This window comes from Gossypium hirsutum, chromosome A07 (genome assembly GCF_007990345.1).
Source record: "Gossypium hirsutum isolate 1008001.06 chromosome A07, Gossypium_hirsutum_v2.1, whole genome shotgun sequence".
Lineage (NCBI taxonomy): Eukaryota > Viridiplantae > Streptophyta > Magnoliopsida > Malvales > Malvaceae > Gossypium > Gossypium hirsutum.
In genome coordinates, this window is record NC_053430.1 from 54,132,883 (window position 1) to 54,155,670 (window position 22,788).

At 36.6% G+C, this 22,788-nt stretch overlaps 1 non-coding gene across 1 annotated transcript; it reads left to right on the forward strand.

Moving 5' to 3' along the window:
• The first annotated feature begins 5,780 nt into the window (after positions 1 to 5,780).
• Positions 5,781 to 5,888, forward strand: LOC121204315 (small nucleolar RNA R71). Its single transcript, XR_005899243.1, has one exon. It is a non-coding gene; the product is annotated as a small nucleolar RNA R71 (small nucleolar RNA).
• Positions 5,889 to 22,788: the final 16,900 nt, after the last annotated feature.

A 22,788-nucleotide genomic window follows, 5' to 3' on the forward strand; every position in this document is an offset into this window, starting at 1 on the left:
ATTTGCAGAAGTCGACATGGGAGTTGTATATTCAGGTTCAACACTTAGCTTGAATGGTTCTTCTTCTAGCTCAACCCTTGGTTCAGGGTTTTCAGATCCTTCAACTGGTTTATGACTGTTCAGTTCCTTATCAAATTCTTCCTCTTCAGTTTCTGTAACTAAAGCTTCAGTCTCAGTTTTATTTGTTGACTCATCGGTATCTGGCTTAGTTGGCTCTTCTTGCTTGCCTTGATTCAGCTCATGCACCCTCTCTACTAACCTTTCAAGATCATAAGTTGAAATGCACCCTTGAACATATTGCCCCTTCAGATTTTCTTGTGTTTTAACATGAGCCCTTAAGCAAAATGAAGTGATTAATGATGGGAAATAAGCAGTTCCTGCATTCTTTTTAGCACAATAATGAATCTCCTTGAGAATAATTTTCCCAACATCAATGGACTTTTCTGTCAAGATTGCATATAAAAAAAGCATTCGTTCCATTAAGATGGTGGAACTATGTGAGATAGGCATAAAACTATAGCGAACAAAATAAAACCACACCTTTGCTACTCGTTTTAGGTATTCCCTTTAGCATGAATGGCTCCCATACTTTCTTATAATTCATTGGGATCTCGAATTTGTCACAACGTTAAGCACTTTTTGAAGAAAATCCTAATTGATATTGTTCATCATAAGGTATTACTCATCTTCTTCAACATTAGTTAAGTTAAACAAATCATTGAATGATGACCTCAGTAGCATCTTGTGTCGTCAAACTTGCATAGAATTCTCAAACTAGTTCATCATCGGGAAGTGAACGAGCATCAAAAAATTGTTCCCACTTGAGAGCATTGATTATCTTTCTAATTGGAATAGGAACAACCATCAAATCATTACTCTTCAAGTTAAAGCCTTTTTCCGGCATCATATGTTGATGCTTGAAAATTGAATTAAATCTCTCTTTCATTTATTCATCGATCAAAATCGGGTTTTCAGGAGTAGTCTTTGATGATCTAGTTCTTTTGCGAGACATGGTATCTTTTCTCAAAAATTCGGCAAAGTTTCTACTTACTGGGAAGAAAAAAATCGGCAAATGGGTAGAACTTGCTACGGTAAGAATCGTGCAGCGACAAGGATGGTGCGGCAATAACGATAGCGTGCGACAGCAACAACGGTGTACGACAGCAAAAACGATGATGTGCGGTAGCAAAGTTGGTGCGTCGACAATCTTCTTGCGGTGGCAATAGGTGATTTCGGCCAAAAAGGGAAGAGAACTAGGGTTTCTTTCGAGATTTGAGGTTGACTGCACAAAAGGGAGATTTAGGGATTTTTAGGGTGTAAGCAAATTGCTTTGAGGGATATGAAAAATATTACAATGAAGAGGGGTTTATATAGGAAAAATTAAGGCAAGATTTAGCAAAAATTTAGCTACATTAGGGTTACTTGGGCAGCAAGCAATGGGAGTGGCGGCAAGGTATGGATTTTTCCCTCTTTATTTTTATTTTTATTTTTTATTTTTTGCTATCTAGGCCTCAAACTCAAACTGTCTTGTCTCAAGAAAAAAACTTATTAGTACTTGGGCCAAATTTGAGCCCCTTTATTAACATAAAAAATTAAAATTTAAACAAAACAAATGAAACTTAAAAATTTTAAATCTTAATTAGAAAATTTCTTCTTAACAAATTACATTAAATTAATTCCCAATAATGGTTGAAGGGGTCACAACGATCCCGCTTAAGTTCCAATCTCCTTAGACAGAATTAATTAAATGTAATAAGCTAAGAAAATAAGTTCTAATTATTTATTTATTTACAAAACGAGTTTATGAAAAATCAAGGGTCTGTTAATTTGAACGAGGATTCAACTCACTCAACTTCTCCATCTCAGTAATGTTTGAGACATTGACCATTAACTTTAAACGTACCTCATTAATTGTTGTATAATTCAATAGCTCCATAAAGATAAAATCGGTATATGGTAAAGGGTCATTTCCATTGGGATTTAAGCTACCCAGGAAATAACTTCAACCTTGAATTAAACAACAAAACCTTCTGACCTTCTTTAAACTCGCGAGGTTGTATATGACTATCATGCCATCTCTTTGATCTTTCTTTACACATTTTGGCATGCTCATAGGAAAACAACATCAACTCTTCCAACTCATCAAGTTGTAACACCCTTCTCTCGCCGGCTTGCTTAAGATCAAAGTTCAACTGCTTCAAAGCCCAACGAGCTCTATTCTCCAACTCTAATTGCAAATGACATGCCTTCCCAAAAACTAACCGATAAAGAGTCATTCCTAACGGTGTCTTAAATGTTGTTTGATAGGCTCATAATGCATCATCGAGCCTTCGAGACCAATCTTTTCTGCTAGCGTTTACTACCTTTTCAAGGATGCCTTTGATTTCACGGTTCACTCTCTCAACTTGCCCATTAGACTAGGGGTGATAGGTAGTAGCAATCTTGTGCTTCACATCATATTTGTCAGGCAACCACTTAAGCCATTTGTTCAAAAAGTGAGAACCTTCATCACTAATAATAGTTCTTGGTATCCCAAATCATGTAAACACATGCTTATGTAGGAATCGCATGACCACCTTACCATCATTTGTAGGGTATGCTTTAGCTTCAACCCACTTGGATACATAGTCCACAGCAACTAAGATGTATTTGTTCTCATATGAAAAAGGAAACAGGCCTATGAAGTCAATGCCTCATACGTCGAATAATTCAATCTCCAAAATGTTTGTCAGGGGCATCTCATTCCTCCTTGATATATTTTTGGTCCTTTGGCATTTATCATAGTTCTTCACATAAGCATAAGCATCTTTAAATAGCGTAGGCCAAAAGAAACCTGCTTGCAAAATCTTTGCTGCAGTACGTGAACTACCAAAGTGTCCTCCACTTGGACATGAATGGCAATGGTACAAGATCTTAGTAATCTCACTTTCAGCTACACAGATTTGGATTATATTATTTTCACATTGTTTAAACAAAAATGGATCCTCCTAAAAATAATACCGACTATCATGAAAGAATTTTTTCCTTTGTTGGCATGTCATTGCTTGAGGAATTATTCCACGTGCAAGATAATTAGCAAAATTAGCAAACCAATGTGTTTCATGAATTTGATTTACCTCAAATAAGTGCTCATTTGGGAAATTCTTGTTGATAGGCACACATGATCGAGTTCCCTCATCTTGTTTCAACCTCGACAGATGATCAGCTATTTGATTTTGAACATATTTTTTGTCATAGATCTCAAGGTCAAATTCTTTGAGTAATAGTATCCAACGAATTAGCCTCAGTTTTGTATCTTTCTTTGTGCGTAAGTATTTAATGGCCGCATGGTCAGTAAATACTGTAACTTTGGTACCTTCCAGTTGATCTAATATCTGATCCATAAAAGGCAGCAAAAAATGGTCCTTCAGAGTGGCTTTATTCAATTTTCTGTAATCAATACAAATTCACCAACCGATAATAGTTCTCATTGGAATTAACTCGTTATGCTCATTTTTGATAATTGTGATTCCACCTTTCTTTGGCACACACTGTACCGGACTTACCCACGAACTATCTGAAATAGGATAGATGATTCCTGCATCTAACCATTTGATCACTTCCTTTCTCACAACTTCTTTCATAAAAGGATTGAGCCTCCTTTGCCCATCAATTCGAGCTCTTTCACCTTCTTCCAAAATAATTTTATGCATGCAAAAAAAGGGCTTATACCTCGAATATCAACTATGGTCTGACCAATTGCTTTCTTAATTTTTTTTAGAACAGCAATTAGTTGCTCCTCTTGATCTTTCGTTAGTTCTGCTGAAATAATCACAGGCAAAGTAGAACAGTCACCTAAATAACCATATTTCAAATAGGAAGAAAGTACCTTTAGTTTGAGTTTAGGTGGTTCTCTGATTGGAAACTTGGGTTGTACAAATTCTCCGACTTTCAACTCTAATAGTTCAAACCGTGTAGATTGAATAAAATTTCTCGGATTGCCTTCCATCAAAGCCATGTTTTCTTCACCTTTTACATCTTCCAAAGGGTCAATATCTAAGGCTTTCTCCAATGGATCTTCTTCAAAATTGCTTGCTATAGAAACTAAGGTGTCTATCTCTTCCATAACTGAACACTCTTCTATTAGATCGAAAAATTCCATTCTTTTAAGAATGTTAAAGGTTACCTGATCGTCTTAAACTCACATGGTGAGTTCACCTTTCTGCACATCAATTAACATTCTTCTCGTGGCTAAGAAAGGTCTCCCAAGGATGATCGACACTTCCTTATCTGCTTCAAAATCTAAGACAATGAAATCAGTAGGAAAAATAAATTTATCAACTCTTACCAAAACATCCTCGATCTTTCCCTCAGGATATGCTAAAGATCGATCTGCTAGCTGAAGCGTCACAGTTGTAGGTCTTACTTCACCTATCCCAAATATCTTGAAAATAGACTTAGGCATCAAGTTGATACTTGTTCCTAAATCAAAAAAAGCTTTACCACAGTAATCACCAATGTTACAGGGTATAGTAAAGCTTCCTGGGTCTTTCAATTTCGGTGGCAGTTTGATCTGCAGGAACACACTGTACTCCTTTGTCAAGGCAACAGTCTCATACTCAGTAATTGATTTCTTCTTGGATAGTATATCCTTCATAAACTTCACATAATTTGGCATTTGTTCTAAAGCTTCTGCCAATGGAATATTGATGTGTAACTGCTTCAGAACATCCAAAAACTTCATAAATTGTATCTCTTATTTCTGCTTGTGTTGTTGTAATCTTTGTGGATATGGAGGTGATGGAACTTTAGGTTGAACCAGACAACTTTTCTGAGTAGGTAAATCTGCATCCAACAAAGATGTTAAAGTATCTGAATTCACTAAGTTAGAATTTACCTTGTCAGTCTTTGTAGATTCTGATTCCTTTGGTATAGGAATTTCAACAACTGGTTGATTCTTCTCAACGGGCTTATCTTTGACATCAATCAATCAGGGTCCCAGAATTTTACCATTTCGTAATGCCACTACCTCGATATGTTTTTTAGCCAAATTTCTTGGATTCTCAATATCGCTCGGCAAGGTTCCTTGCAGTCTATTACAAAGCTCTATAGCTAACTAACCCATTTGGTTTTCTAAATTTTTCAGTGTGGCTGCTTGGCTTTGGATCAAGGCTTCATTCTTTTCCATGTACACTTTCAACAAGTTCTCCAATTTGTTTGATGCCTCAGCTTAACGTGGTTTTAGAGCTTGCTGATGAAACCCTTGAGATTGGTTGAGTCTATGCTGCAATGAGTTGTGGTTTGGTCTATTTCCTTGGTTGCTCCGAGAAAAGTCAGGATGAATACGCCATGAAGGATTATAGAAGTTGGACTGATGTCCTTGTCCACTCCTATTTTGATATTGGTTCCCAACATAGTACACTGACTCTGGGTTTGATGGACAATTCTCAAAAGAATAACCTTCCCCACACACAGAGGAAACTACTTCAAACAGACTTGGTGGCAGAACTGCAAAATTATTAGCACTATTAGAAGTAAATCATTTTAACATAGAGAAAATAGATAATACCTGAGCTGCTAACAAAATGAGGGTGTCAACTTCATGAACTTCGGCTACACGTCTTCCTGAAGCTATTCGATTTGTTCGCTATTGATAGTTATTACTCTCGATCCTCTCAATAATCTCATAAGCCTCATTATAAGACTTAGAGAAAATTGCACAATTCACATAAGCATCTACCATCAATCTTGTATGTGCATTGAAACCATTACAGAATGTCTCCAACTGGATACAATGAAGAATCCCATGATGAGGACACTTACGCAGTAACTCCTTGAATCGCTCCAAAGCCTTATACAAAGACTCATCATCCAATTGTTGGAAGGTTGTGATCTCGTTCTATAACACTCTAAATGTAACACCCTAAACCTGACCTAGACATTATGGTTGAATCTGGCATGTCACATCGAAGTGTTTTTTGAAAATTGATATTTTCGGTAAAAATCCGTTACTAAATCTAAATCTATTTATTATTATTTAACAAAAGTTCTCGTCAAAACGTTTACCAATTTGTTTGCCTTTGGAATGTTACTTCAATTTTAACGGCGAAAACATTTTGAAAACTTTGTTGTTGAAAGCTAGTGTTCTTTAGAAAACCATGACTATTTTGGAAACTCGTGTTTTCCTAGGCTAGCGGTTTAATAAGAAATCAAAGCCCAAATAAAAGTTAAAACCACAACTGGCCTTATTACATAACCAAAAACCAAATATGAAATTTAAATAAATAAAGTCAAAGGTAGAACAATAGCAATCGTATGGCCACCTCCAAGTCCCTTGTAGCACCAAACTGTCTGAGGCTGAAGATTACCTGTACAGTTAAAAGAAAGGGTGAGTTTACAAAAACTCATTGTGTAATCCCTATCAGTCAAACAATAAACAATGCATATAGTAATAGTCTAGGCTTGAGCCCTATCAAATATTAGCATAAAGTCTGGGCCTTAGCCCTAAACAGTAATAAAACAGTTTGGGCTTTAGCCCTATACAGTAACAGTGTGGGCCTAAGCCCAATACAATATCAGTACAGTCTAATGCAATTATGCATCCCACCCAAATCCGGCCAGCACACCACCCGTATCAACCAACACACCATGTGGGGATATAAATAGACCTACCCAGCCAGCACACCAATATCGCAGCAAAGCTGCTAGTAATAATAATGCAGCATATCTAGCAGAAACAGTAAATGTGGCAAACCACCAGTATCAGTAATTGTGGCATAGCCACCAGTAACAGTGAATGTGACATAGTCACCAGTAGAGTACTTCCTCCATATCAAAATCCCAACCCTATGCAGTATGTCATGTCATAAACATTACGTGTATGCAAAGTCATACTCAGTACAATCATATATGTAAATCATAAGCATATCAATCATACGAAACATAAGGGCATAATTGTCTTTTTACCATACAAGGGTATTACGGTCATTTCACAAACTAGGGGTATTTTAGTAATTCACAAATTAGGGGTATTTCGATAATTTTACAAATTAGGGGTATTTCGGTAATTTTACAAGTCGGACCTATTTCAATAATTTCACAAATTAGGGGTATTTGGTAATTTTACAAATTGGGGGTATTTTGGTAGTTTTACAAATCGGGGCCTTAACGACCCAACCGAAGGTCCATCGTCGCCATAGACCCACGCTCATACTCCGTTGCCACCATTACCCTTGCATACCTACTAAGGCGTAGAAACTCCGCCTCATACTCCGCCACCGATTTGTTTCATTGAGTCAAGTTCAGGAACTCCTTCCTCCTAGCATCCACATAGCTTGTACCCACATACTTCCCTTGGAATGCAGCTTTGGAATCTCCCAGGTGACCTGCTCTGGTTGGGTGCCTTCTTTCATTGTCAACCACCACTAATAGGCTTCCTCCCTGAGCAATGACACCGCCCCTTTCAACTTTTGCTCAGGTGAGCAGTCCAAATCCTCCATTATCCTTTTAGTGGCCTCCAACCAATATTTCGCCACATTAGGAGCCACGCCAGCCACGCCCTCAAAGATCTCAACCCCGCTCGATCGAAGTCGTTCTGGAATGGACCCCCGATTTTTATTGCCATTATTGGGCCCAGCGACACTTTCTGAAACCTCAGCATTGCTTGCGACAACGCATCTTCTCCCGCGGCCTGATCATACTGTCCATTCCCAGCCACAGGTGAGGCTGGAGCCTCTTCTACTCCAACATCGGGCATATGGCCCGATGCATTTGATTCAACCCTAACACTTTTGCAGCCTCAGCCACGGCCCCTTGCACCTCTTCTAGCACTCATCGTCAATTCGAGTATTATCTGGATTAAAATTTTGTGAAGTTTTAGTTAGTTTAATACTTATACCGATGTTTTTTGAAAATATTTAAAGAGAAGATCATTTTCAAAAATCCTCCACAGTTTCCAAATCCTACGGGCTTTAGTTCCATTCTAACAATCATCTAAAGTAGCCCTCTAACTATCTACTATATAACAATTTAAATAAACTTAAATAAATAAAAGTACTTACTTGGTTCAACGTCGGAGACTCGATGCGCTGCTCAGCATGATTTCCCTTTTCCATAATAGTGTGATCCAATTTTTTTTAAAAAAAATGGAAAAAGAAACCAAATTATAATAAGGCCCACTTCACAGCCCGAGTTTTACAACTAGGGCTCTGATACCACTAAATGTAACACCCCAAACTTGGCCCAGACATTATGGCCAAATTTGGTGTGTCATATTGAAGTGTTTTAGCGAAAACCGTGTTTTCATTAAAAACCCTTCTTAAACAAAAGAAACCTTAATTAACTTAAAAATAAACTCACATTTTAGTTGCGAAAGCATTGTTTAAAACATTTGATTAAAGAAAACTTTATCATTTAAAAATTAAGTTACGGAAACGTAGAAAGTATACTATAATTTAGGAATCCCATGTTCAACTCCTCATAATTACAACGAAAATAATAATCCAAATAATAACAAAAAAGAAGCCTTATTACATTCTGGTCCGAAAAATACTTAATAAAATAAAGAACTTATATGCTTTTAAAAGAGAAACAAGTCCAAGTTGTCTTGCTAGCTGGCCACCCGGAGTCCCTCCAAACATCGAACCTTCTACTAAGCATCACTTGAAAATAAATTAAAAGAGGGGGTGAGTTTTCGCAAACTTAGTCTGTACAAACCCTCGATGAAAAACAAGCATTCAAAGATAAATCATCAAACATGCAATGCAATCCCATCCAAATTATCCAACCGCTACACACTAGCTCTAGCCCCCGTCACACCATGTGGGGATATAAATATCGACCCACCCAGCCCACACACCATGGTAGCCCAGTTGCGGAACTACCTTCATGTACATATTGGGCTTTAAAAGCCGTCGATTAAGGCACAAACATAATATGCATGAATGTAATAAATATTATTAAATCAAAGCAATCATCCTAGCTTAAGTAAAATTAAGCTAACATTGTTGTAAACAAGAACAAAGAACACATAGCAAACATTTTTAAATTAAATTAAAGAAAAGAAAGATTATGTAACACCCTTAACCTGTATCTGTCATCGAAATAGGGTTACGAGGCATTATCAGATAACACACCTCATTCACATACATTTATACATTCATACTCAAAATCTATTCAAAACATTCACAATGTCTCTTGTAAGGCTCTACAAGACCTTAAAACATGCTTAGAAGTGGTTTGAGACTAAACCAATAACATTTGCAAACTTTGGGAAACTTAGAAAATTTTCAAACGTATAAGAGTCAACAGGCTGTGTGCTACATATGGTCACTAGACATGCCCGTGTCATAGGCTGTATGAAAATAGGGCATACATACTGACTTGTATCACATGGCTGAGGACACGCCCTTGTGCCATAGCTAAGGACACGACTGAGCACACGCCCATGTGCCAGCCTGTGTGCCACACATGGATAGTAGACACGCCCGTGTGTCTAGGCCATGCCAAACTTGTAGGGCACCCTGACTTTAATTTGAAGGGTTACCCTAGGGGACACACAACCGTGCAGCATGACCGTGTGTCACACACGCTGAGACACATGCCCGTGTCTTTGCCCGTGTGGACAAAAATAAGCTATTTGTAAAGCCAAATTTCCACCCTTTTTATCATGTACATAAAGCAATCAATAATACCATTCCAATGCATATATAGGTAGCCAAAACATGCCAATTCATACACATATTATGCCATTTATCCTCAATCATTTCAACTACTCAATTCCATATTCAAAGCATACCAACTCATTATGCCAAAATTACTAAATTCACATAACTTCTAAATGTATTTTCATCACCTTACAATCAACTAAATCATGCCTTTCAAACTTATCAATTCTTCATCTATAAATCATACCATAATGTTCCATTCCTTAAACATTAATAACTAACCAAAAGAGTAGCCATTTAGTCATATCCATAACCATGGCAAACAATTCCAAAACACAAAACATTATATACATCACTTATAACACTTATCCAAAACATAATTTTAAGCCAACTTAAATAACCAAATACATACCAACATTTCAAACAAAAGCAAGCTAAATATAATGTCTATAACAAACCATAAAACATATCATAAACTCACTAGCCTATACATGCCATATACCAAATTTACAGGCATCCAAAAATACCAACAAGTAGTCAATAGAGTGATGATGGTTCACGATGATCCCCGATGTCCGAGCTAGCTTCGATAATATATAAAACATGAAAGAAAACACAAAGTAAGCTTCAAAAGCTTGGTAAGCCATATACAAATAAATTCAACATATGAATATTTGCATATCAATTCAAATATGTTAAACATAGCTAATCACATTCAAATTCACAAACCTTTCTCATTGAACTTATATTCAATGTATTACTTGAGTTCATCAATTATTTCCCCTTTTCAATACTCGTATGAATTTCGTACGTACCTAAGTCACTTAGCTCATTCAAATATTCTTTCTTGACTTGACTTTTCCTGTTGAACCATTTGGAATGATTAAGGTTACTCGAAAATCACATAAGCTCGTACAATGCCATATCCCAGATATGGTCTTGCATGTTATCACATATCGATGCCACTATCCTAGACAAGGTCTTACATGAAATTGACTAACGATGCCAATGTCCCAGACATGGTTTACACGTAATCTCAATACAATGCCAATGTTCCAGACATGGTCTTACATGTAATCATATCTCGATAACCTAATGTCATGACATTCGTATCCTATACTATTCCTAAGGTTCGTACAGGACTTTTGAACATCGTAACTCTGTCGATTCTTGCTCATAATTTTTTGTTCAACATTTATAACATTTCAATGATAAGTATACACATATAATTTAATTTAAATGCATTCATTTGTATATGAACTTACCTTATAGTCGGAATAGAGGAACCGGATAGACTATTCGATAACTTTCGATTTCCCTCGATCTAAATCTGATTTCTTTCATTCTTGATCTAAACATATTCAAAATTAAATCATTTATTCACCAAACCTGAAACACCCCAAACCCGGCCCAGACGTTACTACCGAATCTGACGTGTCACATTGAAGCATTACTAGAAAAGTCATGTTTTATCCAAAGTCTTTCTTAGTGTTTAAAGAATATCTTCGTTATAGATTAAAGTGAATGGGAGCTGTGCACCAGGTAGGATGCTAGGAAAGAGGAGGTGAGTCAATTAGACTGCTTAAGTACCCAGCTCTCCACGGATCCAATCCTAGACATGCACACAACCATTGCCACACTTTGACTGAGTGATTGTTCAGGGAAAACCAATTCATTTAAAACCATTTGGAAAGGTTATTAATTTTGAAAATGTTTTCGTTGCAGAAGCTTTACTTTGTTAATGCGATATTTTGAATTCAAGTAACCTTTTTAAAACGCACCCTAGAGCTATTCAATTTCAAACCATTAAAACAATATCATATCTAAGCTAGCAAAACAAACTAAAAATAATTAAAAATAATTAAAGCGTCTTTATTACAAATTAAAAACCCGAAAACATAAAGAAAATAATTTAAAATAAAATTGAATGTAAAAACACTTATTTTAAATAGTCCACATGGCCACTCTGAATCCCTCAAACTCTAAGTCCACCGATCTAAGGCTCACCTGCAAAGATGGGAAAAAGGGGGTGAGTTTGGAAAATTCAGTGTGTAAAGTATCCCAACCAGAGCCCAAATCAGTTCAAACTTTACTGGGCCTAAGCCCTATTCAGAAATCAGAGTTAACTAGGCCTTAGCCCATATCAATATTAATCTGGGCCATAGCCCCTTACAGTATCAGAGTATACTGGGCCTAGCCCATGTCAGTATCAATCTAGGCCATAGCCCTATTACAAGTCGAGATATATTGGGCCTTGCCCATATTAACACAGTTGGGCCCATTTCAATACAGTTGGCCGATAACAAAACAGTCACATATGATTAATGCATGATAACCCAATCCAACCCTGCACTTGCCTCCGTCCATCCCTACACTTCCTATGGGGAATAAATCACCCACGCCATCCTTACACTTACAGTGTTAGCACCGGTTGTGGCACTAACTATAATCCGCAGCAAAGCTGCTTATATCAGAATATGTGGCACAGCCACCAGAACGGGTTTTTCCTCCATAACAAAACCCAACCCCATGCAGTATGACATGTATACAGAATATATATAATTAACAAGGCATGCTTCAAAAAGACAGTTAGATTATAGCGTAAGAACAGTTATTTACCCTCGATGGGCATAATCGTAAACTTACCCCTTTAGGGGTATTACGGTAATTCTACCTTACAAAGGTATTTTAGTAAATTTATCAGTCTTTTTAGGGTTTCACGCTCATTACAGTTATTAACGTATTAATAGAAACACTTACCGAACGTTTTTCTTTCGGCCCATTAAGTCCAAATATACCGAAGTGCACGAAATTGCGCACTCTGCAATCTTACTGTTGAAGTTACCAAAATTATCAATACAAATAATCCCATGAGCGCTCGCACACTCGCAAGTTCTCGAAATGCCAGCTTTTCGGCATTTCGGCTTTTCAGCTTTTGCCGATCTAGTCTACTAGTGGGTGTCATTTACACACCTGATTTGCGACAACTGCTACCGAAATCTCCCACGATAGCCTAAAATCAGTCACTAGACATATCTGATCCAAAGTATAATCGCAAATATCATAAACTTACTTACCATAATCGGCCATCAATACATATGGCCCTTGAGATCCTACCTTTGCCAAAACTAGTGACTAGATCTCGATCTAGTAGTTCCACTTGTCCAAGCCTTCGATCAGCACCCTCTAGATCACACTAACACCAAAACAAGTCAATTGTTACAACCCTTAGAGCCTTAAGCTCCATTTGACATCCTCCCTATGCCTTTAGGGATTTCGGCTTTTCTAAAACCTGAAATAAAGAATAGATCTGAATACTTACCACAGGTTCTTTCAACCAAAACGATTCCACTTTAGTTTCTACTCAGATATGATGCAGATCCAGCCCTTAAACACTTACAGAAATCGAATCTTAGAGATCTAAAGATTCGACTATATGTCCCTAAAAACTATGGTGTTTTCGGCTATTGGAATTGTGAAGTGGAAGATCATTTGGTATGGTGGTTTTTGCAGTGGTATTGTCGATCGGGGTTGAGGTTTAGAGGATATGAAAATCGACCAAAAGAGATGAAGAAAATAGGAGGATTTCGGCTAGAAGAAATCGGCACAAGAAACAACTTTTAGGATTTTGGCTTTTATGGCAATCGGCTATAGAGGTTTAGAAAAGAATGGGAATGAAAGAGGAGATGAGTAGAATGGTAGGAATGTTTCGGCTAGAGAAGAAAAGAAGAAGAAAAAGAAAATAGAAGAAGAGAGGAGAAGAGAAGGAAGAATTCGACACTCAGGAGATCTAACTTTGCGTTTTTCGGCTTTTTGAGATACTGAGAAGAGAATAGAATGAAAGGGAAGGCTCTAGGTGGCTAACCCTAATTCGGTAAAACAAAAAGAAAATAAAGCTTGCCCTAATGGCCCTTCAGACCCACGGCCCAACCTTCCTAAAGCCCTAGATGAATTTCCACTTAAGCTCTATCACATGCCCGCCACATGCACAAAAAAAGTAACAACACGCTTACCTTGTGACTTGAACTCTGGCTCCCCCTGAACATCCACACGTCACTCCCTAAACACCTAGGTGTCACCACATGCCACTTTACCATAGATCTTTTTGTGTCCTATTTTACCACCTCAATTTTAAAAGCCCATATCGCCTAAACCCTCTCTCTCTAAAATTAAAAATTTAGGAATTGCCTCGAATTAAATTTACTCTTGGGCCTTTTTTCCCACACCATAAACCCTTCGTAATCTATTTAATTGCTAAACTAAACATACAAAATAATAATAACATCCAAATTATTCGGGCCATTTTCCACCGGAACCCAGACTCAAGGCCCAATACTTCCAGGCCCAAAAATTAGGGTTTTACAACTCTACTCCCCTTAAAGAAATTTTGTCCTCGAAATTTCAAACTATCAACTAATCGTATTACTCAAGTCAAACCACTATGCTTCTGCTGTGCACTCTAATTAAAAATAATTCTTAGTACGACCCAGAATGTTTAATTACAAAAGTAAAGAAACATCTATCAAGTACGCATACAACTCGTAACACACACATAAATAAAATAAGCTTGGCAATCCTGAGCTTGATGCTCCTTGGACCCACATCTAAAGCATACTCCTGTCTTCCTATGGCATTCACCCGGATGACGCCCGTTGCAGTTCTTGCAGGTTGGAAAGTTTGGTCGTGTCTTAACATGTTTCACAGAACGAGGCTCAGTCTTCTAAGAACTAGAATCCTTCCTCTTCTTACACTCCAAGCACCCTATTTGAAGCGTTTCCCTAATTTCCTTAACCTTGGTCTCCAATACTTCTTCTACCACTTTCCTTACTAGCTCGGCCGGTGCCTCAGTCCCAAGCTCTGAGTTACCGCTACCCAAAGTTGGCAGACTTCGCTTACCCTCAGAATCGATATCAACACTCTACATTATCAGCATGCATAACAATAACTACCAAGATCTCGATTCAAAAATTTCAGTATTTATACAGATGTCCTATGCATAAAGAGTATTTCAAAGTTCCTGTTTTCGATGTATCGTATCCTAGCTACAGTCTCAGTCTTCTAAAGTTTTCAGTTTTCCATACTATCTCAGTTTCTACAGTTTCAATATTACCCTAACTACAGAATCATAGTAGGGTCTCAGTACTATCTAGAGTAGTATAACAATATTTCAGTACAGTACAAAATAAAAATACTTACAGACTTGGCGTCGGGGAATCAGTGTGCCACTTCTTCGGTTATCAAATTTCAGAAACCCAAAAAAACTTAAACTATTTTAAGATTGAACCTTAAAACATGTATACCTTGTAAAATATCTTTGAAAATAATCCCAAAACCGTTTCCAAAATACCCTTCTTGGGCCTAAGTTTAACAAAATTTTTTGAAAAACTTTTCAGACCCTGATCCACAGCCGAGTTATTGTAATCGGGCTCTGATACCACTAAATATAACACCCCGAACCCGGCCCAGACGTTACTACCGAATCTGATGTGTCACATTGAAGCGTTACTAGAAAAGTCATGTTTTATCCAAAGTCTTTCTTAGTGTTTAAAGAATATCTTCGTTATAGATTAAAGTGAATGAGAGCTGTGCACCAGGTAGGACGCCGAGAAAGAAGAGGTGAGTCAATTAGACTGCTTAAGTACCCAGCTCTCCAAGGATCCAATCCTAGACATGCACACAACCATTGCCACACTTTAACTGAGTGATTGTTCAGGGAAAACCAATTCGTTTAAAACCATTTGGAAAGGTTATTAATTTTGAAAATGTTTTCATTGCAGAAGCTTTACTTTGTTAATGCGATATTTTCAAATCAAGTAACCTTTTTAAAACGCGCCCTAGAGCTATTCAATTTCAAACCATTAAAACAATATCATATCTAAGCTAACAAAACAAACTAAAAATAATTAAAGCGGCCTTATTACAAATTAAAAATCTGAAAACATAAAGGAAATAATCTAAAATAAAATTGAATGTAAAAACACTTATTTTAAATAGTCCACATGGCCACTCTGAATCCCTCCAACTCCAAGTCCACAGATCTAAGGCTCACCTGCAAAGATGGGAAAAAGAGGGTGAGTTTGGAAAACTTAGTGTGTAAAGTATCCCAACTAGAGCCCAAATCAGTTCAAACTTTACTAGGCCTAAGCCCTATTCAGAAATGAGAGTTAACTGGGCCTTAGCCCATATCAATATTAATCTGGGCCATAGCCCCTTACAGTATCAGAGTATACTGGGCCTAGCCCATGTCAGTATCAATCTAGGCCGTAGCCCTATTACAAGTTGAGATATATTGGGCCTTGCCCATATTAACAAGTTGGGCCCATTTCAATACAGTTGGCCGATAACAAAACAGTCTCATATGATTAATGCATGATAAACCCATCCAACCCTGCACTTGCCTCCGTCCATCCCTACACTTCCTGTGGGGAATAAATCATCCACGCCATCCTTACACTTACAGTGTTAGTACTGGTTGCGGTAGTAACTATAATCCGCAGCAAAGCTGCTTATTTCAGAATATGTGGCACGGCTACCAGAACGGGTTCTTCCTCCATAACAAAACCTAACCCTATACAGTATGACATGTATGCAGAATATATATAATTAACAAGGCATGCTTCAGAAAGACAGTCAAATTATAGCATAAGAACAGTTATTTACCCTCGATGGGCATAATCGTAAACTTACCCCTTTAGGGGTATTACGGTAATTCTACCTTACAGAGGTATTTTAGTAATTTTATTAGTCTTTTTAGGGTTTCATTCTCATTACAGTTATTAACGTATTAACAGAAACACTTACCGAAAGTTTTACCGAATTGGGCTCGTTGGCCCATTTAACCCAATTTCGGCCCATTAGGTCCAAATATACCGAAGTGCACGAAATTGCACACTCTGCAATCTTACTATTGAAGTTACCAAAATTATCAATACAAACAATCCCATGAGTGCTCGCACGCTCGCAAGTTCTCGAAATGCCAGCTTTTCAGTATTTCGGCTTTTCAACTTTTGCCGATCTAGTCTACTAGTGGGTGTCGTTTACACACCTGATTTGCAACAATTGCTACCGAAATCTCCCACGATATCCTAAAATCGGTCACTAAGCATATCTGATCCAAAGTATAATGGCAAACATCATAAACTTACTTACCATAATCGGCCATCAATACATATGGCCCTTAAGATCCTACCTTTGCCAAAACTAGTGACTAGATCTCGATCTAGTCGTTCCACTTGTCCAAGTCTTCGATCAGCAGCCTCTAGATCACACTAACACCAAAACAAATCAATTGTTACAACCCTTAGAGCCTTAAGCTCCATTGGTAGCCTCCCTATGCCTTTAGGGATTTCGGCTTTTCTAAAACCCGAAATAAAGAACAGATCTAAATACTTACCACAGGTTCTTTTAACCAAAACAATTCCACTTTAGTTTGTACTCAGATCTGATGCAGATCTAGCCCTTAAACACTTGCAGAAATCGAATCTTAAAGATCTAAAGATTCGATTATATATCCCTAAAAACTATGGTGTTTTCGGCTTTTGGAACTGTAAAGAGGAAGATGATTTGGTATGGTGGTTTTTGCAGTGGTATTGTCGACCGGGGTTGAGGTTTAAAGGATATGAAAATCGACCAAAAGAGATGAAGAAAATAGGAGGATTTTGGCTAGAAGAAATTGGCACAATAAACAACTTTTGGGATTTCGACTTTTATGGCAATTGGTTATAGAAGTTTAGAAAAGAATGGGAATGAAAGAGGAGATGAGTAGAATGGTAGGAATGTTTCGGCTAGAGAAGAAAAGAAGGAGAAAAAACAAAATAGAAGAAGAGAGGAGAAGAGAAGGAAGAATTTGACACTCAAGAGATCTAACTTTGCGTTTTTTGACTTTTTGAGATACTGAGAAGAGAATAGAATGAAAGGGAAGGCTCTAGGTGGCTAACCCTAATTCGGTAAAGCAAAAAGAAAATAAAGCTTGCCCTAATGGCCATTCATAACCACGGCCCAACCTTTCTAAAGCCCTAGCCAAATTTCCACTTAAGCTCTATCACATGCTCGGCACATGCACAAAAAAATAAAATAAAAGTAACAACACGCTTACCTTGTGACTTGAACTTTGGCTCCCCCTAAACATCCACACGTCACTCCCCAAACACCGAGGTGGCGCCACATGCCACTTTACCACAGATCTTTTTGTGTCCTATTTTACCACCTCAATTTTAAAAGCCCATATCTCCAAAACCCTCTCTCTCCAAAATTAAAAATTCAGGAATTGCCTCGAATTAAATTTACTCTTGGGCCTTTTTTCCCACACCATAAACCCTTCGTAATTTATTTAATTACTTAACTAAACATATGAAATAATAATAACATTCAAATTATTCGGGCCGTTTTCCACCTGAACCTAGACTCAAGGCCCAATACTTCCAAGCCCAAAAATTGGGGCTTTGCAAAACCATTTAATTTAGTCCACAAATGCATATTTGGGCATTTTTTCACTTTAGCCCCTAAATTTCACATTTATTCAATTTAGTCCCTATTTCATAAAAACACCATTTATAACAATTTTAACTAAACTCGGGCTAGTTGAATTTCTATAAGCTCTATAACAGCCCATATTTATCAATATTGCACACATTTAACCACACAGTTTCATTTTTTCACAAATTAATCCATTTTATGCAATTTCACTAAAAAACGCTTTATAAAACATTAAAATCTATCAACAATTATTCATTTTTCATCATCAAACATTCAAGAGCTCAAGCATTCATCAATGGCACTTCATAAAATCATCAAAAAATTCACAAATTAAGACATAGGCTAGTTAGTACTCAAAACAACGATCACAAAAACATAGAAATCATCAAAAACCGAGCTCAAAACATACCTCAATCAAGATGAACAAGGGCCGAAACTTCAAAGCTTTCAAAACCCTTATTTTCTTTTTTTTTTCAGTTGTAAATGGAAAAGATGAACAAATTTTAACTTTGGTTTGGTTTAATTATGATTTATTTAACCAATTACCAAAATGACCTCATTTAATATCATTTAAAAACACATAATGGATGGCTATTCATGTCAATTTCCACTATCCATGGTCTATTTACAACATAAGGACTTCACATTTAATAAGCCATAGCAATTAGACACCTTTATCAAATAGAATGTAACTTTTGCATCTTATGCGATTAAGTCATTTTTCTCAAATTGAGCTACTAAACGATAAAATTAGCTCACAAATTTTTTTACACATATATAATCACATGCTATGAATGCCAAAAATAATATTAAAATAATTTACAACCTCAGATTTTTGGTTCCAAAACTACTGTTCTGGTTTTGCTAAAACTGGGTTGTTACAGATTAAACCTAATTTAGAGTGGCTGTCACCTAAGATTCTGACTGACGAGGCTCCTTCGTTCTTTTGCTTCACTCCTTTACTCTCCAAGGTGGCTGACCAAGGGTTTTTTAAGAGGCTCAAATGCTAAAATATTTATGAAAAGATAATGATAGGCGTGGGGGGAAAAGAAGAATGCTAAGAGAATTTAGAGATGAGAGAATGACGAATGATGAGGGATGAGTAGAAATGTGAGAATGAGGTGTTATTTATAAGTGAGGAGATGGGGATAGTTTACTAAAAATAGGAGTTTTCATCATTTGAGGCATCTTCCATGGGTGGCCGGTCATAAATTGAGGAAGTTGAACTTATTTTTGCTTGATTTTTGATCAATTTGAGTGCTACAACAACTCAGGACTGAGACTCGGTCCAATGCAAATCTTTAGGTAAATCTCTGATTTCTTCAACTCAATTCAACCAAAAAATGGTTTATGAACAGCCATGTGCAGCTGAATTTTGGGTTGACTTGTTCTCCAATTTGGATGGTTTTGTAATCCAGCAAAGCTATTAGACCTGTCCAGAATAAATCAACAAGTTAGAGGACCAAATAATAAATTTTATCCAATTTAATTAATTAATTTAAAACCCAAATTATTAATGAAATATTTTTAAAAATAATTTTATATTTTATTATTTAATTTAATCTTGCATGACCCACTTTATGTCTTAAAAAATATAATATATTCAAATTAATATAAAATAAGCCATTTATTGCATGAAAACTATATAACAAAGCATAAAATCACATTTTAATAATTTGTATGTCCTAATTTCATATTTTCACATATTTTATTAATTTATTAAACAATTACTTAAGTTTAACAACAATTTTAAGTAAAAAGGTGATAAATGGCATAGGAAAAATCCTATATATTTTTCCGTTTACAGGTATAGAAACAAGTCAATTGATAAATGGTGAAATATGCACAAGTTTAGGTATGTTCAATGTATGTGTATGAGGTGCCTTTATGGCATATTGGTTGTATGAACGAATACCATAATGATCTTGTTTTATTATGCATTTTTAAGTACATTTTGAATGCTTGAATATAGGTGCAAATGACTTGTTTGTGTATGCTTATTTTGGGTGAGAGAATTGGCTTGAAAATGGCCTATTTCCTGTCCACACAGCCTAAGACACGAGCTTGTGTCTCAATCGAGTGTGACACACAGCCATGTGACCTAGCCGTGTGTCCCTTGTAGTTTTTAAAAGGTTACATTTCGAGAGTTACACAGCCTGACACACGGGCCTGTGGCTTGGCCGTGTGAACCAAGTCAAAGAGTTAAATAGGCACAGACATAGGCTAGGACACAGTCGTGTGTCCCTACTTTGAATGCCCACATGGCCTAAGACACGGGCGTGTGTCTCAACTGTGTCAGTCACACGGCTTGGCCACACGGTCGCGTGACCCCTGCAGTGTGAAAAATTCTATCTTTTTTTATGAAGTTCTAAATGTTTCTGATTTAGTCCCGAATCATTTCTAAAGCGCTTCTATGGCTTTGAAGGCTCGTAAAAGGGACATTCTGTATGATTTTGATTGATAATTTCCATGATTTATGAAATTTTTGAAATCAAATGTTTTAAGCTTTAGGTTTTTGGTAATGCTTTGTAACCCTATTCCAGCGACAGATACGGGTTAGAGGTGTTACAGCTTCACACTTTGATAGATCCATTGCCCTATGCATATTTTCTTCCTTTGTACAATGTCATATAATAGAATAGGTTGAAATGTATTGACATTAGAAATGTTAAGAGCTGGTGCATCCACATTTTAGCTATCAGAGACATTATGACTTGATTAAAATTTTATGGTAGTCCAGTATCGGGTCAGAGATTCCATTCACCTTGATTTTTAGTTAGATACTTAACAATGCTTTCCACATCAACATCTTTAAATTTCGTTAGATCAGTACTTTCTAAATAGTCAGACTCATAATATGGAGCATCATAATATTTAAAAAAACATGGAGAGAATGGCACATCCTTCCCTCTTATTGTTATTGTTTTCCACATGATTCCATGTGGCCTCCTAGTTTTCTCATGCCTAAGAGCAACATAAAATCCCTAGATGAGTGGGATAACAACATTTTCTTTCAAGATCGAGTAGAAACGTTCCCATTTATGGTATTGTACTAAAGACCAAATTTTGTTGCAAAGAACCATCGATGGTTCGAATCCCCTTCCCTGAATAAAAGTTTTTCCTTAAAGTTTGAGAAAATACATCTCAAAATTTTGGTTTCGAAATTTTAAAGGATTCAAAATCATCAATGGTTCTTGCAAATTAGTTTTTCTACTCTTCCTAACAGACATATCTGATATTGAAAATTTAGAAACACTAATAACTTTAAGCAATGTATTTCACAAGCAATGGAATAGTAAAATTCAAGTTTGGAACTTTTAACCTCGTATAATTTGTTCAGATTTCCTAGAAAAGCTCTCTCGTTATCATTCCTTTTATTTTTTTTCTCTTGCTTCTACACCAAATCAGCTTGAAAGAATAAGGAATTTGCAACAAATCGAATATGTAAAGTGAAAGAAAAAGGTTTAGAGTTTGAGAGGTTTTAAGAAATTTGGAAGGGTTTAGATGTTAAAAGAGTTTCAATCTTAGGTTAAAAATAGTTTTTAGGATTTTAAAGTAGTGTTTTAAGGTTAAAAATAGTTTTAGAACATGGTTTATGCCAGAAGGTTTAACAATCGGGTCGGACCAACCCTACAGAAATTGTAGTGATGTCGCGACATAAAGGTTTCATGTCGTGACATCCCAAGAAATTTTTCATTGTTGTAATGTCGGGTTTTGATATCACAACACACTCTAAAATGTTGAAAACCTAGGTAAACTATCTTCTGTGTCGCGACATCGAGATGATTTTCTTGATTCTTTGCTACAGGACATTATGTCGTGACACAAAAGTTCTGTGTTGCGACATTGACTCTGTTTTGAGCCAAGTTTCTACTCCTAAAGTGTTTTCGGTTCCTATTAGACACAGTGTTAATAAAAATTACATTCTAAGCTAAGTAGTTAGTTAAATAAATAATATACATAAAATTAGAGTTTAATTAAAACTGTCAAGTTTTATTGCCGATTTCATCCTACAGTTCAAGTACAGTGCATTAGGACACTTCTCTGTTTTTATTTCTTTCAGTGTTGGTCCATCGTCCGTCATGCCATTCCACCTTCTTTCGCTTGTCCCATTGTTTAAACCTATTCTTTTGACCTCCATCGATTACAAAAAATATTTCGCTTAACTTAGGGTAGTTAGGTTTAAGGATAGATATTTCATTACAATGTTCCCCTAACTTTTTTCCTGTTTCCCTCACTCTGTTGGTGTCCACATTTAAAATTTTCTATTTCACCATTGATCTTCATGGTTAATTCAATTTTTTCTAGATCGATGGTAGACCTTAATGTAGCTAGAAAAGGCCTACCTAACCAAATAGGTATTTCACGGTCTTCCTCAAAGTCGAGGATCAAAAAGTTTGCAAGAGTTATGAAATTACACACCTTTATCAACACATCTTCTAATACCACCTTAGGTTGTACTGACGACCTATCAGCTAATTGTATTGTAATTTAAATATTCTTGAGGCCTACTAGCCCTAAGTTTTTCATATATAGATAGAGGCATTAGGTTTATGCTAGGTCCTAAATCACATAGAGCTTTATTGAAATGGATATCCCCTATGTCTATAGGTATTGTGAAACTCCACGGGTATTTTAATTTTGGGGGAACTTATCTAGATATTAGCAC